General features: G+C 38.9%; 1 non-coding gene across 4 annotated transcripts in view; it reads left to right on the plus strand.

The window, feature by feature from the left end:
* The window catches only part of LOC308197296, a 722,739-nt gene that overhangs the window by 666,163 nt on the left and 34,619 nt on the right, over window positions 1–21,957 (plus strand). The window contains exon 1 of one of the 4 annotated variants that reach the window (XR_013952749.1): window positions 15,594–15,647. The exons of 2 other annotated variants lie outside the window; for them this stretch is intronic. This is a non-coding gene — a transcript (uncharacterized protein). Of the gene's footprint in view, window positions 1–15,593; window positions 15,648–19,712; window positions 21,800–21,957 lie in introns of those variants that run through there. One more of the 4 variants, XR_013952750.1, reaches the window with a different exon arrangement.

Here is a 21,957-nt window from a genome sequence, read left to right on the forward strand (position 1 = left end):
TAAAGAGGCAATGACTAAAGTTATCCTTATTAATGTATTTAGTGTCTGGATATTCTGAGATGGAACTTGCACCTAAATTTCTATAATTTGACTTGTTAACATCTTGTGTTGCTTTTTTTTTTCCTACCTTGGCTATTATTTTTGTGTCAGCAGTGGAACATGTACACCGTTTTAGGGAAATGGAAATCTAGTGTCAGGTGTAGTAAAATAAGTTCTTCAGTCTGTATTTTGCATGCTATTTTCATTTTGTTAGTTTTTTCTGCATGTATCCACCCTTCTGTGTGTGTGACTGTCATAGCTGTAACTAAGAAAGAAAGAGAGACTAATGAAATTATTTTGTAGAGAGCTCAGAATACTGCAATCAATTTTTGTTAGAGCAGTTGTTTCTCGGGTTGGACTTGTCTCCATTGCTTCTACTTGACACACTCCTTTCTCTTGGTCATGCTACTAACACTCAGCACAGCTTTGCAGAGGCTGACTAACTAGCCCCTTTCTCAGGTTAATATACAGGAAAATAAGAAGGACTTTAAATCTGTGTCTTTCATACATCACTTGAGGATACTGAATATTCAGCTGTTTCAGTTCTGAGGTGGGTGAGGATCTTCAGAAGGGTTTCTTCAGAAATCCCTTCCCAAGGATGAAGGATGTTCTTATCATGGTAGTTATGTCAGAACTGGCACATATTTGCCTTAAATTTGGTACTAAATGGTCTCTTTCGTCTCTTCCTCCATCTCCCAAAAGATTCTTTTGAAAATTGTCAGTTGTTTCTAAGCTCTTATGGAAAGAGATAATAGTATTAGTTTTCTGCAATTTTTTAAAATGTATTTTCAATAGTGTTGTTTTCTGTATTTTCTGATAACTAGTCACTATGCATTCTCTCACTGCATTATTTGTGACCTCTTTTAGTCTGGAGAAGGTTTGTTTTCAGTATGTACTGTTACTGTTTTTAGCACATGAATAGTCTGTGCAACTAAATAGCAAAAAGAAATCCATTATAACTTTAGACTGGTAAGATAGTTTGCTAATTGATAGGAAATTGTGATTAAAACTATGAAGTAGGCAGGATGTGCAGTTGCCCTGTAATGCAAGGGAAGCTCTGACTGGAATTCCAGGAATTTAGTGAAGGGTTTGGGGAACAGAAGTATGAAGGGAACAGAAGTATGTATAATTTTAGGATTATTTGATGTTTCTTTTAATTGTTTCACTGAAATTGCATTAGTTCTGAAAGAAGCTCTTCATTTGAAGGGAGGGGAAGCAACTCAAGAGCTAGTATTATATTAGACTACCTATGTTACTCTGCCTCACTTGAAACACCTTTTTCCAAAGGGCATAGAGCTCCTGTGGTGAGTTCCTGTGCAACATCTCAGATACAGAAAGGAGCCTAAAATTCCACTAGTCTTCGATGCTTAGGAACATTGAACCAGAGAGCTATTTCGGTTAAATGGCATTGAAATCTGAGATGTGAAATACTTAGTTTAAACAAAAAAAAGTTAAAAGAAAATGCTGTACTTTCCCTCTCCTGTATTTATTTAGGGAAAGCTACTTGCTTCAGTGTTCTTGAGACTTGCAGAAGAATTCAGTTCTGCAAGTTTGAGTATTACCTCAGCTTCTTTTTGGGATAGGTTGTCATTTAGGAATGTAAATAGGAATGTAGAATGGTCAAGTGAAGAATAAAGTTAGGAAAATGCAAGAATTACCAATTTGAGTAAAGGATAGCATTTTTCTGGAAGAGATAAGTAGGGGAAGAACAAGGCTAGTCAGGAAGGAGAATGGAAAAGCCTGAGTTAAAGAATACAGTTGAGGCTTCAAAGGATTTAAGACTTCTAGTACTAGGTAGGAGGCTTGGTCAGGACATGAACTGTAGTGGTGTTGCTAGCATTACTTGACAAGACTTTCTAGCAGCGTTCAGCAAGGATGATAAGAAAAATAAGCTTTTGAAGGTGCCTAGCTTAATGAAAACTATTTAACATACCTCCCCTCCTTAGTAGATGAAAACTACAGTATTGTAAAATAACAAATTGTCTTTGTTCAAAAAATTGTGTGGAAGTGACCTAACATTTTTGAAAGGACTGGTTTGCATCGGTGGCAAAAATGGAGGCAACCACCTTAATGAGTGAAGTGAGAAGATGCACAAACAGGAACCTGCTTATTAGTCTTACTTGAGAAATAGCAAGGCTCTAGAAGGCAGGCACAAATATGCCAGTTCACCCAATACATGACCTTGTATACATCTAGGATTTTGTATGAATGTGATTCTCTTCATGATCTTTTATTTTACTCTGTCTAATGTTTTCCATTGCAGGTTGTTTTTTTGTTGCAGAAAAGAATTCCAATTACTGTTTCGAATTCTTGCCCCCCTTTCCAAAACAGTTTATCGTAAGCTGTCTTGATTATAACCTATTTATATTTGTTTTTAAATTTGGCTTTAAATACAAGCAATAAATGACTAACTATTGACAGGAACATTCAATTTATTGTTCAGTTAGGTTGTACAAAATGGAAGGAAATTATGGTCTCACTCCTTTTATGATTCAAAGCATACCAAATTTTGTCTCATGCTCCAGGTTTTATTTTTAAAGCTTTCACCCTTCAATGTCTATTTGGCCGCAGCAGCATTATACCAGATTTAAATCTTTTAATACCCTTTTTACTCCAGCTGGGGAAGCAAGAATGTGGGGCCAGAGACAAAGGAACATAACATCACAGCAACTGGTTTTGACACTGTGACTTAGACTTAACTTTCAGTTTTAAGATATTTAATAACCTCTTCTAAGTTAAGTTATGACCAGCACAAATTAAATTCTTTAGCTAGGTTTATAACTAAACAACTTAGAAGCTTATTGTCACCTTTAGTGTTAATAAAGACTGATTAGTCTTAGTATTAATCTTTTGATCTAATTGATTTGATTTAAATCAACTTTGCGGCTAACCTATTAAGATATTAATATGACCTTTATTTTATTTTGATTTAAATATTAAATTCCATTATTATTCACCAGCATTCATATTACTTTGTGTCTCTGTTGGGGTGTTAAAATTTACTTTTAGTGTTTCATTTGAATTAAAAAAAAAAAAAAGAAACCAAACCCACCAACCTGCTACATTCTTTTATTTGAAAACCTGGTTATAAACATACCTCTCTCCTTCCAAATTAGCCTTTGGCTCTTACACGTGATACCTCAATGTTTTCTGAACTAGGAAGAGAGAGCTGAGGAAGTGTTAGTGACTTTCTCTCTGCTTGGAAAAGAACTGAATTAGTTTTAAGAATAAACTCTAGTCTTCTCTCTGAAGAGACAATTTACTAAGATTTTCAAAAAAATAAGAAAAAAAACTCAGTGTAATTAACATTTACACATACTGTGTGTAATTGCTTTCATGTGAATTTGCCCAAGAATAACTGTGGTAGGTACTGTGCATGACAGCAAATCCCTCCTTTTTCTGCCCCAATAGGAAGAAAGACAAAGGGATCTGTGTAACTGCGAAGAAAAATGCCTGTTATTTGACTAATTATTGAGCATAATCTCACAGCTGCAGTTTTTGACAGCTGATATTAGCCCTTACTGAAGTTGTCGAGTGAGACAAATTATGCAGTACTGCTGAAGCAGGTTACTGGTTTCTGCTTTATATAGGTTCAATGAAAGTAACCCTTGGACGTCACTGGAAACAAAGCACATGGAAATATGAATAGCTATGTTACTGAAAGAACATGAAATATGCTTGATCATCGGAGTGTTTTCAGCTGTTGCAATTCCTTGTATCTGTGCTTACTGCAAGGGAGCTTAGCCTTGCTGTAGCTTCTGGGAGTTCCTGTTTGCCCAAAGATCTAAGTTTTATGATTAGGCTTGGAGGGTCATCTAGCTCAAGCATCTGACTTGGAGGGAATTTGTGTAGGAGCAGGACAGGAGGGAGAAAAAAAAAAAGCATTTAATTTAAAGGATACTTTATCTGTTAATGGTATTTGTGTCAATTTTCAATAGTTAATGGTAGTTCTAATATAACTTGATTTCTGAGCAATTAAGCAACACATTTAATACTGGAAAAATGATTAATTGGGATCTTTTGTGAAGAAACATGATATCTAACACTGTGTATAAAATTCTAATAAAATACTGTAGTTTTATTAAATTCTCAGGCTGGACACAGGTAACTGGTAATGAAATAAAGTACCTCTCACCTTTGGGTGAAAGCTCATTGTAGTCAGCGCTGAAAGCTGTAGTGACGGTGATCACCAGGGAGAGAGGCCAGGAGCCTCGGCAGGTGTACACGTGAGCAGTTCCTAATCCAGCAGCGTTGGCTGTAGGCCGAACCAAAGCATGCTGACAGGAGGAGTATAAATGCTTTTTTTCTTGCTATTTGTTATCAAGCAGACTCCATCCTTTCTTAAGGAAAATTGAAATCACCATGAAGATGAATTGTAAGGTTTATCATTCACCTGAAACCTAGTGGCTCCAAATTGCAGTCTTTATTGTGTTAAATAGCATTGACATATGTAAGTAACCTTCTTTGAAGGCCTATCCAATCTAGGTGTGGTTAGGTCATCAAGTCACGTATGCTTAGAAAGTGCTTATGATGCCTTGTTCTGTCTGTTGGGAATGATTATCCCTCTGAAGTGTAAAGGAAAACAAAGAGATTGACCAGCTATGGACCCTGGAGTTGCTCGTTGGGGGAAGAGGGGACAGGTTAGAAAGGGAGAGTAAAGCAAGGGAAAAGAAAAGGGGAGATTAAATGGTAACGTGCAGAAGCATTTGAAGTAAAGGTGGCTATGGATAATTATCAGCTGTTAGAAGAGCATGGTACGAAGAACGTTGCTCAAAAATTACATCTGCCAGTATCTTTTACTGCAATTATTCTTTAGCATGCTGCCTTTCAGCTGAGATCCTCTGCTCCATTGCAGTGTTGCTAATACCTCTCTATGCCTTGAGACAGAAGGAAAGGATCTTCACATTTATGAGCTGCAGAAAGATGATGAAGTTTCCACCAAAGGAGATAAAAGAAGGATCAGTATCCAAAGATGCATATCAGTACCTGAAATTTACCTGATATTCAGTACTGCATACAGTGTACTAATGTGGATTTAGATAGAGCTTGGATTTAGTTGTTGAGGAGGGAAAAAGGAGAAAGTAGCAGTCAAGCACTAGGGAGAGATGTAGTTCCATTACAGAGGAATTTTTCAGGAATATCATGAGCCTAGAAACTGAAAACTTAAATCAGTAGTCTAGTTAGGTAGAGTATTTGACTAATTGTTTCTTCTTGTTCCAGATATGTGTATTTTATTTTACCTTTTCAATTTCTTATGTTCTTCTAAAATACCAGTTTCTCTAAAACGAGTAAGAAGAAATGAAATTCATTTCCTGAATCCTCTCCCATATTTTCTTCCTCAGTTACTCAGTTTTTTTTACTTAGGTTTTTGATCAGTGGCCCAGAAGCTGGACATCAGTTCATATTCTTTCTTTCTTAAGTGAGCATCTAATCTTTTTCCTCCGGTTCCTTTGCACTGTCCTCTCACTGCGGCTTCATGAGTTAATGTACTTCTGCATGCCTTACTTGGCAGCTGCCCAACTATTCCCTCCAGAGCTTTCTTACAGTATTAGGTGTAATTTTGGTCTTTGTTTAAACTTCCTTGAGTTAATGTATGTATATCCAGAATCGATATGGGCTTCAATATGCGGTGTCTGTCCAGAAATGACCATGCAGGATTCCATGTTCAAGCATAATAAGTTTATGATGACTCTTAATGCATAGGTTGCTTTTTCAGTTTTGTGAGTCATGTTTACCACATACATTCAGCTTCCATTGTCGTTTCCAGTTAAAGTATTTTGAGTACAGAGAATGCACTATATTTAGCAGGTAGTTCTTCCAGAATCCACTGGATATTTTAGATGCACAGCAATGCCTGTGTAATATAGACTTCTATGCATTATTTCCACATTTCTGGAAATAATTTCTATGTTTCTGCTTTGTTCTTTGGAACCAATTATTTAATACAATGTGAAATGTTGCAAGAAGATCTGATGGAGCCATTCTGTGACTTTGTTGCTGATGCATTCATTCTGAAATATATTAATATGTTCTTCTAGAAGCACTACAGGCTTTCAGAGGTAATTTAGGTTTTATACTTCTTTAAGTTTAAACTTGGAGGGGAAAAAAAAAAAAGCTCCCCAGCTGAGCTGATCTAAATATACAGGAAGAGGTTCTGATCTATGTACTGCTTTAAAAGAAATATGTTACACTTGTGGTTATGAAATTTTATTCTTTTCAATGGATAATTGAAAAATCCATGAAAAACCTGGGTACTGTAAAGAACCTAGAAATCCTTCTCCTTTTGAAGTCATTGATTAGCTGTCTATTCCTATTTATAATTACATAAGGTCATGGTAGAACATCTGCAGTACTGAAATACTCCGCTGTGAGTATTGCTGACAAAGTTGCTCTGCTAAGGCTTGCTTTATTGCTTAAATAAATAATATATATAAGGATCTCTGTTCCTGGAAGTATATAACTAGAAGCAATGTACTTCAGTTTTGGTTATTTAACAATAATTCAGTCAAAGAGGTGAGTTTGAAACTTGGCATTTTTTAACCTGCTGAATTTCTTTCAAATTCAAAAGGTAACTGACCATGAAGACACAAAACATTTGGCTTTATTTGGCCAATGCTGAAGAGGTGCTGCTGAGGTAGAGTTCAACTCATCCACAGCAAACATGCAGGGCTAGGTGTGGGTTATGTTTTCACTAGGTGCAAGCACGTGAGAGGACATTTTTTTCCCCAAATCAGAAGTTTTATTCTATTGATCACCTTTGATTGGCAAACCTTGCTTGTCCTGCTCTTTTCTATGTTCAGTCTTTATTTCAAGTCAATAAATAGTATTAAGAGAGTTCAAGATAGGTCATGGTATTTAGCAGAGGAATAGTTACAGAAAAATAATATCTCATTCCTGTGGAAATCTAAATGTAGTCCATTTAGAAGCCTCACAAAAAGCAGCATTCTGTAATGCATACAACTTAGTTGTCTGATCTTTCCATCTGTTGGGCTTGTCTGTTGAGACTGTTCCACTTTCCAGAGTAAAAAGTGTATTTTCACTGGATCACAGAGGAAAAGCATTTTGAGTACGGGCACGCCCCAGAGATCTGAAGAACCAAAGTCATGTCCCTGTTGCAGTGTTCAGTTGTGTTTATTTTAATTCAGTATGGAACAGCTTTGAGAAAAGGGGAGGGTTGCCTCCAAACAGAAAAGAAAACCTGTATTTTGGAATTAGCTGACTGACTTAGCTGACTGTGTGATATTATCTTTTCCTTTGTCCACCAAAACAACTCCCAAATCTGAAGGGGAAAAAAAGCAAGCAAACCCCAAAACAACAAACCAGAAAAAAAAATCTTCTTAAGACTGCAGTATCTTACACTTCATTGCAGTCATGGCAGATGAACTGACATATGAGAACGTTAGGTCTGTCAAACCTGCTTTGATGATAGGGGGAGGAGGACTTGCACCATCTGTATAGCAAAGGCTTTAGAGAAGGGACATTTAATCACAACAAAAGTAATATATTCAGAGAATTTGAGGTGAAGTGTCCTTTTTTTGTAGATCACCATGTTCAGTATATGAAAGATGTTAGGTCTAACAATACTGGCTGATGTACATACAGGAGATGTGGGCAGATGCTTAGATCTATCTCATCATGGAAAATCTAGGTTACAAAGAATTTTTTCTGTATCGTCAGGGAAACACACTTCCAAGGGACTGCTCATAATCACTAAGACATCCTTTTAGTTAGACGCTGTCATGACTCCAAGTACTATAGCGTTACCCAGTAGCAATTCCTATGATAGAAATTGGTAACTGGATAAATTCTGGAAACGATCTGCCTGATGTGATACGTGCCTATCTCTTATAATTTGCATTGAGATGAAGAGAGGGGATTCTTTTTTTTTTTTTTTGTAAGACTAACATGAACAGAATTTGTAGTGTTGATTTGTATGCTTGTTTAGACTATTGGTTCACATTAGATTTCCCATTTAAATTCTGTGCCTATAAAGACAGTTTGGAGTTAATTGTCATGCGCTCAGTGTCTGAAATGGTAGAAGAAATTTTTTTTTTTGCTTTATAATGATTCAAAAGATGTGTATGAAGTTGCAGTAGTCTGTTTTCTTTAATCGTAGCTTCAACATACCAACTGGTACTTTAAGTACTGCTTAGAGTCACTCTTACAGTTTTGAAGAAGGGTTCTCATCTGCAACTACTGCATCGAGGCAGGACAGAATAAATACGTAAATATTTTGAAAAAGTAACACTAGTCTTTTTGTGGTTATAGATCTGCCTTATGTGCTTTCTCCATCTCATACCACCAAAAAGTCAGCTATAACAGCATACGAGAGTTTTCCTTTACAAGACTCCCTTTCGGTGTTTTCTTTCCATAGAGGAGACTGGTATTTGATGACCTTCTGAACCAGCAATTCTGTTTTCTGAAGCAGAAAATTGTTTCTCTTCTTTACTGTGAAGAAGCCAATGTGTGTCTCATATTCACGCTAGGCTGTCCTGACATACAAGGAGTAGAGAATGTGAAAATAGCATGTCCAAGGAGCTAGGATAGCAGAACGCAGATTTTGAGCATAATTTATATCAGAAATGTCTCACAGGTTCTGATTCTTATTCATACCAATATACCTTTAAAGTGCTCCGAGAGTCCAGAGGGCTGTCCCATGGATGAAGGTATAATTTATACTCTTTGTATTGCCCAGAGGACCGTAGTGTAAATAAGAATCAGATTCTTTATCTATTCTTCCAGAACAGCATAGTATCCAGATTTCAGCAAGGCATCTGAATTTTCAAGTAAGAACAAAGAATTGTCCAAGATGCTTCAGATAGTAAAATTAAAATCAAATCAGATGCTGATCCTGCATATTACATCCACAGATGCTGGAAAAGGGAGGAACTGATAAAGTGTGTCCCAGAATAACCGGTTGTATATGAACAGCTGTGTTCACTTGCAAGGACTTGAGTTGTTCCCCATGACAGCAGCTTACAAAGTCACAGAATCACAGAATTGTCTAGGTTGGAAGAGACCTCCAAGATCACCTAGTCCAACCTCTGACCTAACACTAATGAGCCAACCACTAAACCATATCACTAAGCTCTAAATCTAAACATCTTTTAAAGATCTCCAGGGATGGTGGTCATCCTAGCAGAAGTGCCCAGCCTCTGGATGGTCAGCCTAACATTTTGTCTTGGAGGTATTACTAGTGCTTCTGTAGATCCTGAATCTGTATAGACAGATTTGGGATTGTTTACTAAAACAGGGTAAAATACTGGATAAGCATAAAATACTGGATAATCGTCACTGGTAGCGATGATGGTGTGGAATAGTCTTTCCTGGGGTCCTGCCTGTGTCTGTACTGTAAACCTGGTTAATCGTGCTGTTTATTTCTCCTGATGGTCATTATTCACCTCCTCCTATAGTTTAGGTTGGAATAACAGGCAGAGGAGAACAGTGTAACAGGCACTGGGGCATGTGGGCTTGCCAAGTGCCGTTAGTAAGCCAGCTGTGTGCCTCAAGTGAAAGGCATAGGGCTACTCTGAAAATGTACTTAAATGCATTGTGTCGAAGTTGGCTTCTCAGTAGGTGACACAGCCTTTCTTGAGTCTTACTTAGCTGAAGTAAATCAAAAAAGCTGTGACTAGATTAGGCTGATTTTTGAAATGTGTTTGTACTGGCAGAAAATAGGAAAGTGGAAAATATCGTCTTTTTCCTATCCTGAACAGGAATGGAAGGAAAGCTAATCAAATGAGTGGGGATGGCACAAGAGAGCACTACACTCATGTTAGAGATGGATTGAATCTTGTTATTCATGCTCTGTTGTTGGCAGATGGCTTAATATATTAAAACGGACAAGAGAGCATTACAGACAGTGTGGCATCATAGCTGTACAAATGGAGACAGTTCAGGCAGTAGCTCATTTCAGTTTGGGGAGTGACTGAGAGAAGAAAATGACTGTCACGCTTAATTAGAAAAGTAGCAATACAATACAGAGACAAAGCCCAATGACAAATATTGTCCCTGCAGATCTAGCATTATCCACCTCGTACAGTCCATATGCTGCTGTTCAGCTCCTCTGCTTACTGACTATATAGGTGATGTGACTTTTTAATAATCTGCCAGTTATGAAGAAAAAATAGGTCTTTAATAAACCCAAGGCAAATCACAGAGAGGAAGATCCTAAAGTTGTACCATTCCTTTTCCTTCCTCCTTTCCTTCTTAAATAAATGTAGGTCTGACTGCTGGTCTGACCTCTGGGATTTCTGTTTCAGTGCTTAAGTGAAAGGAGATTTCTTAATTTCTGTGTACAACTGAATAGCAGAGCACTGTTCTGAGTCCTTTCAGCAAGTTTTTGGTTATTTTCAATGCAAGCATCATTTTTGGAACATAGCTGCTAGTGAAAGCGAGGAATTTTTTTTCCCTCTCTAACTGGCAGAAAATATTTTTCCTTGGCAGCAATCTTTAATTATATTCAATAGTGACTTTCTCCTCTTTAGAGTTCAAGTAAATTAATAGGTTAGAGGTGTTGGGGGCATTCTTTCAGGTATCTAAAGTGCGGTGGTTATATTAACAGATTTTCAGTGTGCTGTGATCAAAGCCACTTCGTGCTCAGCATGTGGCTTTGGGCCAGATGGTGAATCCCAGCAGCTAAACTCCCTTATGCTGGTTTTATTTTTGCATACCGAGCAAGCGCAGCCTCATTCCCTCCTGCCCCATTTGCCTGGCTGTACCCCACTGCAGGCAGAGTACCAGAGGCAGTCAAGGGCAGCATTAGGGCAAGACAGAGAGCCACAGCCAAGCTCTGCTGCAGTCACCAGCAGCTCCCCCCATCCTGCCCCCCCCAGCAGTGTGTGCTGAACACGAGGACCAAATCCTCCTAAGTTTAGCTATGCTGGTGGTTTGCCTTCGTAGGCCTGCTCTATAAGCAGTGGGAAGAGATGGGAGTGCTGCCCCAGGACAATTCAAAGCATGCCACTGTTGCAGGTGCTCTGAATTGCTCCCAGGAGGAGTTAAAATCACAAGTCACTATCACCTGGTTAGTTTGCATGGTCTGCTAATTTAAGTGCCTGAAGCTGGAACAGTGTGAATATTGTTCTCCTAAAGCAGGATGTCATGTATACAGTTATGCAGGGCCTACACAAGCGTGAAGCTTGGAGTTCTATCCTAAATTTATTAGTGACTACATATTTCTATACAATTCAAAATGTTGGACTACAAATACAGGTTAGCCAAACTTCTCAGAAATTCTCCTTTACTCTTCAGAAGCAAAGTGTGTTCAGTGTTAATTCTCTGCTCCTTCTCCCCTGTTTGCCATGTTTCTTTGTGTTCAAGCATTCCATCTGCTGCTCCAGTTCATGGTCTTCCAGGAGGTTCAAGGCAGGCTCTCTACTGTTCTATCATATAAGTAAATAAAAAGCAAAAAATGTTTTTTTTCCTGTTGCTCTGTACAACTGCCATAAAGATACGGAGTCAAGGTAAAAGAGTCATGTTAGGGTTAACACGAGTTCCTGTTGCTTTTTTGCTTTTTAAATAATATTTTACCAAGCTTACTGAATGAGAATGAGACATCCTAAAGGATCAGTTAGTCTTCAAATAGAAGACCTCTTGCAGAATTACAGTTCCAGTGTCTCTCACTGTTTGGTGTGTCTTCAAGACCAAAGGCCTAGGACTTCTTTACTAGTCCTTAGAAATAGTTCTAGCACATCAGCAACAGTTTTCATGGGGCACAATAACATTGGAAGTATTGGTGCAGTGACGTTTTCAAGGCAGTCTGAAATTTTCGTTTATGTTCTGATAATTATGCAGTTCGTTGGACTTTAGTAATACAGGCTTCATTCACAAAAGTACCAAATGTTACACTGACATGTAAATAAGATCTTAGATGTCCCTAGCGTGTAAGATGTGTTCTTGCCATTACTGGCTTCACTTAACAGCCTTCACATAGAATCACAGAATGGCTTGGGAAGGGACCTTAAAGCCAACCCCCTACCATGGGCAGGGACCCCTCCCACCAGCCCAGGCTGCCCAAAGCCCCATCCAGCCTGGCCTTGAACACCCCCAGGGGTGGGGCAGCCACAGCTTCTCTGGGCAGCCTGTGCCAGTGCCTCACCACCATCTGCGTAAAGAACTTCTTCCTTATATCTAATCTAAATGTACCCTCTCTTAGTTTACTCTTACTCCCACTATTACCGTTACTCCTAGTCCTCCATGACAGAGTCCCTCCCCAGCTTTCCTGTAGCCACCTTCAGGTGCTGGAAGGCAGCTGTGAGGTCTCCCTGGAGCCTTCTCTTCTCCATATCGTCTTGTCTTTGTTCCAACTGTTTATTGATATCATTATAAATAATCTTATGCATTGGTAGATTACCTTAGATAAATCATGTCGTGCACGTCATGCTGCAGCAGAATTCCACCTGCCTTCTTTACTAGGAAATTAGTTTGAGTGAAGTAAATCACCGATCACCCGAAAGAATTTAGATATGCTGCTTCTGAGGGAAGTTTCTTTATATGCCCTTACCTCTGTGTGACTTGCCGGTCACATATATCACTTTTTTCTTTGTTGCAGTACCTTTTCAATTCTTTTGTCAGAATTGGTGATTTATTTTTTTTTTAAAATAACTACAGTGGTTCAAGATACGGATTTTCCTCAGGATATTTAACAAGGAAGTTCAAATGTAGTTCTAAACATGAAAAGTAATTTGAATTCTTGCTGAGAGAGTCTCCCTCTACTTCTCCCCCTCCAAACAGGCCAGAGCTTTTTTTTTTTTTTTAATTGCAGTCTTTACTTCTGTATTGCTCAGTGTTTACTCTTCATTTTAAGAGCATTTCACTTGTTCCCCGGTCATCAGTGAAGTTCGCAGTACTTCCACATCGCATCAAGCTTGTCAATCATTCTTTGCATTTACTTTGTCATTTTACAAGGGACTTTTACTGAAGGGTTTTGCATGTTACTGTTCTTAAGCTGGATAAAGTTTCGTGTGGCTGTCTTTTCTGTTGTCTGTAGGTGTTTGAAGCACTGTATTGAATTAAGTTCATTTAATTATGGGGAGAGCTGGAAAAATGTGCTTGGTGATAATATCATTTCACTGTGCTTAGTTACAGTAGTCAACGGTCAAGACATGATAGAAGTGGTGGGGTGTACTGGCTTAAATGGAGAACTCTGAAGAACAAGATAGTTTTTTTTGTATGGGTAGCAAAAATGAAATGGTCTTTTTAAGGTGTTGACATATGGGGGAAAGATATCTGGTAAGAACTGGTTATATTGTTCTTTACTCTTCTATTTTACCCACAATGGAAGACTTTTTATTTGAATGGCTTTACAGAAATGAGTTACACGCATTTTATTGTATCATTAGTGTTACTTTATAATAATTCTCAGAAAGGTCAAATGACTTTACTAAGGTCATCTGTGAGAATCTGAGAAAATATTTTCAAAATACCTGTTGTATTCTGGACACAAAATAAGGAGTTTCAGTACAAAGCCTTTCTAGAGAGTAAATGTCTGAAACGTGAGTATATTAAAAATTATCCAGAAAATCTATCGTAGGCCCTGTTACTTTTCATATGGCTTTAGTAATGTGAAAATACCTGCACGTGGACAGAAAACACACTCATTCCAATGTTGTCTTCAAGCTGTATTAAACAGAATAGGGTGAATAAAAATTGCAGTTTTGCTACTACTGCCACACTAGTACAAAAAGCAATTTATTTTGCTTTGCAGAAACCAGGTGCTTTCTGAATATGGCACTTAATGATCCCAGTAAAGATAGTGGGGGGAAAATGAAAGATGTCAAGAGAATGCATTTTTAGAAGAAAAATCATTAAAAAAAATTAGTTTATTTCTTCATTTTGCAAATTTCATTATATCCAAATCTGCTATAAAATTCCACTCTCTCAGCATGGCCCATAATTGGAAGAAGAAAGTTCAACTGGGTTTAATAATTCATTTATATGAGTCTTAAAATGTTTTGGTTTTCTTCAATAAAATATAACAAAATTATGGAAGATGAATAATTTGTCCAGATAAATTCTTGTATGCAAAAGACTTATCTTAAGAATTCCTTTTTGTTTCTACTTTGTAGAAATTCATACTGAACTAATTCATTAGTACCAAAACACAGCAATTTAAATGTTTGCAGGAGTTTATATATACTTTCATTCTGTCTGTTCCTGATCAGTTTCTCTGACTAATGCATGCGTGCTGTACAGAAAGTCATCATTCCCCAGGAAGAAAGACATGGCCTGCTGCCTGGGTGGCCCAGCAAAAAAACGTGGAGTAAAATAGTCTTTAGCTGTAAAACAGAGTATGTAAATTCTAGCTTTGCTGTGTTGCTGTGCCTTTGTTATGAATCCTTGTGATGGTCTATGTTTATAGTCTCCTGCAATTAAATGTCCACAGTTGTCCAATTCACATTCAATTATTCTATTCATGGGAGATTAAGTTAATTCGGAGTGCACGATGCTCTGAATGCTGCAGGGGTTGCTGCCCTGTGTTGGCCTCCTAAATGTCTTCCCGCTTCTGGAAATCAGACCAGCTTGGGGTCAGTTGCACAGACATGGGACGCTGCAGGGAAGCTCACCTGTGCTTGTTCTGCATCTTGGATGCACAGAACACTCCCACAAGGCAAAAGGAGGCATCATTTCAGTCATCTCTCTTCCTTTCTCTACACAGTTTATGCAGTCAATAACTCTTTGAAAGCTCTGTTTGGGTGAAATAGTCTATATGTGAGTGTTAGAGAAGCATGGTAGGAGATTGTTATGTATCTGAGTCTGCTAGAGGGAAGCCTTTCCTCTCATCAAATAAATTGGGTCTGCTCACATAAGGTTTCTTGGTGCAAGAGATCTTGGGAAGATTGCCTACAACCTGTCACTGTTTTTGATGTATAGCAATAGGCAATGACCTTTCTTTCCATGCCAGCTGTTTCTTGGAATTGCCCTGTAATGTTGTATCTCTTACATTCTTTACCTGTGTGTCTGAGAGAGAAACAAAATGATTCCCTCTCAGATGGTGAAAGAACTTTAAAAAATAAGAATTTAAAAAAAAATCCGATGGTCACTGTGCCTCTGGGTAGAGCTTCAGACTTCAGTTTTGAGTCAAAACCACTGTCCCTTAAACTAGGACACAGCTATAGAAGTAAGCAGTGACACTGAGGTAGCTGAGATCTTTTTGATGCTGTATATTTTGCTCTAATGTTTTAAGGAGAGAGATGGCTTATTCCAGACGTTGTCTGACAAATTTATGCAACGTGATTGCAATGCAGTGGCTTCAGGAGCTGTCCTGGTTCCAGTTAGGACAGAGTTAATTTTTCCTCCTAGTAGCTGGTAGGGTGCTATGTTTTGGATTAGGATGAGAAGAGCGCTGATAACATGCTGATGTTTTAATTGTTGCAGAGCAGTGTTTACACCAGGCCAAGGACTTTTTGGCTTCTCGCTCTGTCCTGCCAGCGAGCAGGCTGGGGGTGCAGCAGGAGCTGGGAGGGGACAGACCCAGGACAGCTGACCCAAACTGGCCAAAGGGGTATTCCATACCATCTGACGTCATGCTGAACAATATATAGGGGTGGCTGGCCGGGGTGGGGGGCCGGCTGCTCGGGGATAGGCTGGGCATCGGTCAGCGGGTGGTGAGCAATTGCATTGTGCATCACTTGTTTTCTTACACGTTATTATTATTAATACTATTATCATTATCACTATTATTATTATTATTGTTATTATTATTTTCCTGTCTCAATAAACTGTCTTTATCTCAACTCACAGGCTTCACTTTCCCATTTCTCTCCCCCATCCGAGAGAGGGAGGGGGGAGGGTGAGCGAACGGCTGTGTGGTGCTTAGCTGCCAGCCGGGTTAAACCACAACAGGAGCCTTATGAAGAATTCCTTTTTTAAAAGGAGAACTTGTTCCCCCCCCCCCCCTTTTTTTTTTAAATTCTAGTTTGTTTTTTATGACGTGTGGTTTACCATCTGTTTCCAGAGCACAGAAGTTTAAAGATGGGAGTGTTTTTACACTAAGTAAGGAAATATTACTGCTCTTGAGAAATCACACTGACTTTTTGCAAAATCAGGTGGAAGAGCCTCTGGCCACTGTGATTAGTTTGACTTTGCAAGATAGCCTGTGCTGTATGCCGTCTAAGGTGCTGGTCCATCTTTTATCCTCCTTTTAAATACTGGAATCTTTGAGGATTATAGTGGGCAATTAACACAGCTTGCTAAAAGAGCTTGATGTCTTCATTAAAGAAAATAAGTAAAAATGAAAGTTGAAGAGAGTCTTGGTTCCATGTAGGAAGTGATGTGAATGATTACAGTTAGGTTGAGGCTGGGGTAGAAGCTGATCAATGGATCTTTTGTTTATTATTGGAGATTCTTCAGTAAGAGAAATAGGGTGTCTTGGGGGGGAACAACAGGGGTGTTTATCAGCTGCTGCCAGGTTAGAAAAGGAGGAGGACAGAGGCCGAGATCATCTTGATTTTGCAGGATTGAGAAAGACCTTGCACAACAGAGACAAGAGACAAGAAAAGGGTTCAGATAAATATCAGACTTCTATAAATAATGCCACTATTAAAACCACTGCAAAGCGATCTGCTTTCACTGCTCATCTGCTTCAGGCAGGATGGCCTGTGGCAGGCGATATTGCTACCCAGTGCTTACAGGGTACAGTTGCTGTGACAAAGAATCTTACTACTGCTGTTTCCTCTGTTAAAAAGCATTGCGTCCCCCTGACTCCTATCTTAGAGAGAACTCAAACAAAATAAAAGGGAGCTCACTTAGAAAGGCATGTTTGGTAGCTACTTTCAAATTCGTTACTGTCTACACGTAATTAGTAGCTGCAAAGTGCTGAGTACAAGGTGGGAATGTGTAGAGACTCCATACAAAGATATATCATAGAACTTTTTGGAGCAAAGTATCATTTTTTCTTTCCTGTGGGAAATGCTGGCTTTACAACAGAATTATAAACTAGAAGTTTTCCATGTTATGTAAATGTCACTGTGTCTCCATCTCTCCCGCTTTTTTCTTAGCTCAGAAATAGGTAATACTTTCTCTTATGCAGAAATCTTCTCAGAAGGAGCCTGTAGCAGCCCAGGGAAGCCACACGTGGTTGTTGGGGAGCTTGTGAACTCCCCCAGAGTGCAGGCTCCACGCTGGTGTTTAAGGCTACTGGAGAGCTCAGCAGCTCAGAAGGGGAGTGTGGCCAGCAGCGCAAGGCAGAGACTTGGGAATAAAGTAGTGAGAGGGTGGAGGTGAGACCGGCTGGCACATCAGTTGGCATTACTGGAGGTACTCAAGGGGAAAATGAGACCTTTAAAAGTTACCTTAAAGCTTTGGGTTCATTAGACAGCAGTCTCCAAGATACTGTAACACGGTCTGGTGTATGAATGCGTTTTCAAAAATTGAAACCTCAGTTCAGATCACAAACTGAACCCATTACCTTATGAAACCTGTATCTATTAATATCCAGTGGCAGACAGTGTCTTACATGCAAGCTAAAAAAGCAAAATAGAATAAAGCAGAGTCTGGGACAAGGAATAAACACACAATAGTTTTGAGGTTTTGAGTCTTGAATTTCATTCCAGTTATAGGGTTGTCTACCCTGTGAGTACTATTTTTAGCTGAGAGTATGAGTTTAATTTACAATAACTGTTTCAGATGAGATTTTTCAGGTGGATGCGCTTGCTGAAATTTGTATATTTGTACATGCTGCGTTCCTTTGACCAGCAGCCCTGAGAACATAAGGTTATGTGTTCAGTGAGTAAAATAAGGAAAAATAAAATTGGAGATCGGAGGCTGGAGGAAGTGAAGTATCTCCATCATTCTTGTTAACATATCACCTGTTTGACTTAAAAATACATTGTTTTCCATAATGTTTGCAGATAGACAAAGATGATTACATTGAAAACAGATTGTTCTTAGCCCCAAAGTTCTTTTTATTTTTTTACTTTTTTTCCCTGTATCTTACCAAATATAAATATTCTGTTCAAGCTTTTATGAGGTCTGTGGACATACTTATAATGTGCTCTACTTTAATTGTCAGGGTTTTAGGCTCCAATTTACTTTCTGACTGACTTGATGCAATTGCTATGACCTTCAGCTGATATGTTTTAATTTTGTCATTGAGATTACTTCCAAACCAGAAAATTGAAGCTGAATATGGAAATGCTACACCTCACTAAGGCTGAACATTCCTGTTCTTCCAATAGCACTAGCTATGAATTCTAACAGTTTTAGTTTGACAGCAGCAGGAAAAGAGTTATTTTTCTGTCAGCCCAGGGTAAAAATCAGCTAAGCATTAGGGCAGTTGGATTACAGGCAAATGGTTTGTGGTGTGTGTGTAATTTTCCTTCTATTTGTTTTTACTGTATTTCTGTACTTTTGGAATTTGTGGCATGTGTATGGTCTGTATCTAAAGGAGCAGAGCTTTCCTGAAAGGTGGAATGTGCCAGGAGCTCGCCAAGAGTGAAATCTGAATTGCAAGCTTCTACTTTTTCACATTTACATCTTCTGTAACAGTCCACACAACTTTTGGGAAGAAATGTTTCTTATGGTGACCATACTTGGCAGATTCTTGAGACAGGTTGTTACCTAACATGCCAGCAGTGTGGTTTTTGTTCTGCAAAGCACATAGGTACGATCCCCAGACCAGGCCTGCTGATGGATCATTTAAGCACGTTCTTAGCTATGGTGGTTGCAATACTGGCAGATCCATGGGAGTTCTTCATAGTGGAAGTCATTGCCCACCATGATGAAATGTGAAGAGGTACATTTTATCAGTGTGGGTCAGAATGTAGGGCATGTTACCGTAGTCTGACCAAATAATGTAAGGTGTCAATTCAGTGGCAATACCAAAAAATACAGTATTGTGTTGAAGACAAATCAAAAAGTAAATGTATTTCAGTCAAGATTTCCCAAGCATAGAGTATTTTAGCCTACATTTGCATGTTATAGGGAATACAGTATCTGAAATAATTCAATTTTTCATTACTACTTGTACTAACTACATAAACTTGTCAAAAAGATCAAACCAACAAATGATTAATCAACCATATGTTATCTAATAACTTGGCAATAATGGTTTCAATAGGTCTGTATCCATTGTCTACACATCATAGTGAATGTTCTTTTTGAGCTTTGGTTCAGTCTGTTTATATAAAAGTCAAATACCCACAGTAATAAGATTGTAATTAACATTGGCTGTGAATTTTGTGCCCAAGTGATTCTGAGGTGATACCCTGTTTAACGAAAAGGAGATTGCAGTAGTAGGGCACAGTTCATGGATGAGGAAGTAAGATCAGCAAAGAGCTTTTTTTAAAAAAAAAAATAAAAAATATTGCTTCATCTAAAATAAGGTTGAACATGCTTTTGTTAAGAAAAATATATACTGTTCTGTCTGATGAGTAGCCAACCAAAATTAATTCACAGAAATCTCTTCCTAGAATTACACGCATGTCTTAATGCATAAGTCAGTGTTCAGGGAGGCTTTGCATGTTCTTTATATACTTCGAGCAAAAATATAGGAAGAGTGGTTCACTTTCTCTTCTTTCATACTCTAAAAAATCAAAATATGTGACGCTATTTTAGCACACTTGAGACATCAGAATTCACACAGAAATGATAAATACACGTCTGCTTGGGAACTGAAATATGTTTCTTAAAACTGGTATAGTAAGGGCTTTTTTTACTTGGGAATAGTTTTCTTTATATTCCTTCTTTTGCAATGTGTTTTCTGACCTGTTATATTCTGGTGTTGTATTTTAGGTGATGGGAAGGCTTATTTGTGCATGTATTTTGCTTACACTGGACTCGTATATTTTTGGCTGTCAGCTTTGGTCCTCAGCTGCTGGTGATGCAGAAAATTAATGGAGTCTTCAGCCCAGGCATTATGATAATAGAGTGCTTGAGGATGTGCCATCACCACCCACAAGACTCAATAGCTCATACTACCAATAAGCTCTTTGCCCTTTGGATTGCTGTATTAATAACCTTCATATTTTGTATTGTGGTATTTTAAAGTTGGCCCCAACCTGCCTAAATAAAGACAAGTTGTTTGAAATGCAGCAAGAGGAAAGGGCAAGGAAGACTTATTTTCTTTGGGGGAGCATATCTCTTTACTGGTGGCATGCTTTCTACCTGTTCAAAAGCAAACTTCAAGGTGACCGATCAGTCTTAGCCAGCCGGAATGAGGGATAACATTTTTAAAGAACTGCTAGAGAGGAAGGACTACAGTAACTACTGTCAAGAGGATATTTTACCACTGAACTCAGAATAGCTGTGCAGATCTAGCCTGGCTGCTGAGCTAGCCACACACACCCAATTTTCCTGGTTCTTTTGTTGTAATGTTTTGAGAAGATGATGAAACAAAATGGGACCTTGGGAAGTGGGGTGAGGGTGTTGAAAAATCTTCATGCTTAAAGAAATGTTGAAAACCTTTTGCTTAAAGAAAATGCGGTGTCCAGGGCTGAGAACAGAAAGCTAATGCTGAAGGAAGGGCATGAATATCAAAATGGGATGGGATAATGGGATATATGGAAATGGTATATATGGAAATTAAAGGGTGGATCAGAAAAGAAAAGGATGGGTGGGTTAATTGGTCACTGCATGTGAATAACACTAGGAAGGTGTGGGGGGAGGGGATTCAGTGGTTCCTCTCCTCCCTTCCTGGCCAACCTTGCTGACAGACAAGCCAAGCCCCTCTGGGGAGCCAGAGGACTCTGTTAAATTCCTGAGCATCAGATGAGTTGTGGCTCCTCTGGACCACACAGAGGCATATTGTGGTTAGGATGTGTCAGATGATGGAGAGTAATACAGGGTGGTATTCGAGGCCCATTCCTACACCTGGCAGTAAAGGGCAAAATACAGGAAGCTGTGACAGCAGCCACATCCCAAGTGTGCAGGACCTCAGCTGTTGGTGCGTGAAGACGTGGCCTGCCATGACAGCTTGAATCTTAATGTATGAGTAGGTACCATCTACATGCAACGTTGCATTTAGAGTGCTGTTCCCTCTCCCTTTCCTTTTAGTTATGAGTGCTTAGTTACAGCTGTGTAGTGGTCGCTATTAAGCAGAGGAGTATGGTACAAACCTCATGACGTTTTTTCATACAACATGCTTATAAAGTCTAAGTAGGAATGTTCTGTTGATCCTTTCTGTTGGTTGCTGCGTATTCAAGCTCCAAGAGACATCACTGAGGGTTTGCACTTTGTGGCCTGCTGTGTGAAGTCCTTAGTAGCTCAAATTGAAATAAGTAGTAACATGAACGTAATCGGTGTAACTTACTGTTAGGAAGGCTTCCAATAGTTGCATAAGTTACTGTAAAATAACCTGGGTGAGTAATGCAAAATCTATACACTTGTAAAATCTGTGGTCAGGAACAAGTTTAGGATGGAGAAAACAGAGGACTAGATTGGGTTCACAGAGGGATTGGAAGGCAAAAATTTCCTCAATTCTTGTAAGGTATTCCCTCCAGGGAAATTCTGTTTTCCTGGAGAAATCTTTCATTTGAAAGATGTTTTTCTCCACCAGGGAAGCTTAAAAAATACAAAGAAAAGTTAGTTTTCTTCCTCTCTCCCCTCCCGTCATCTGTGTTGACTAGTTGGGCAAGCAGAGCTTGGTGCTCTGTTCCAAGTTTTGAAAGCGTGGGAGCTATTTCCTGTTGTGTTTCTATCTAATGAGGGAGCTCTGGGAGCTAAGCAGACAAAATACCTACCAGCAGGCTGGCTGAAGCAGTTAGCACCAGCTCCCTTGACATTTGGTCCCCCTGCTTCCACGGAAGAGTAGTGCCAGGAGGTAAGTTACAATCTGCCCCCCAGCTGATGAGCCACATGACTATTTTCAGCTGCTTTTGAATCATTTGCTGTATTGTGTATAAATAATTGAGAACCACAGCAGAAAAGCGAATAGCTCTAAAATAGCCAGGCTCGTAGAAGACTGAGAGGCCAAAGGAA

Source organism: Anser brachyrhynchus (genome assembly GCF_964034855.1).
Source record: "Anser brachyrhynchus genome assembly, chromosome: 6".
Taxonomy (NCBI): Eukaryota; Metazoa; Chordata; class Aves; order Anseriformes; family Anatidae; genus Anser; species Anser brachyrhynchus.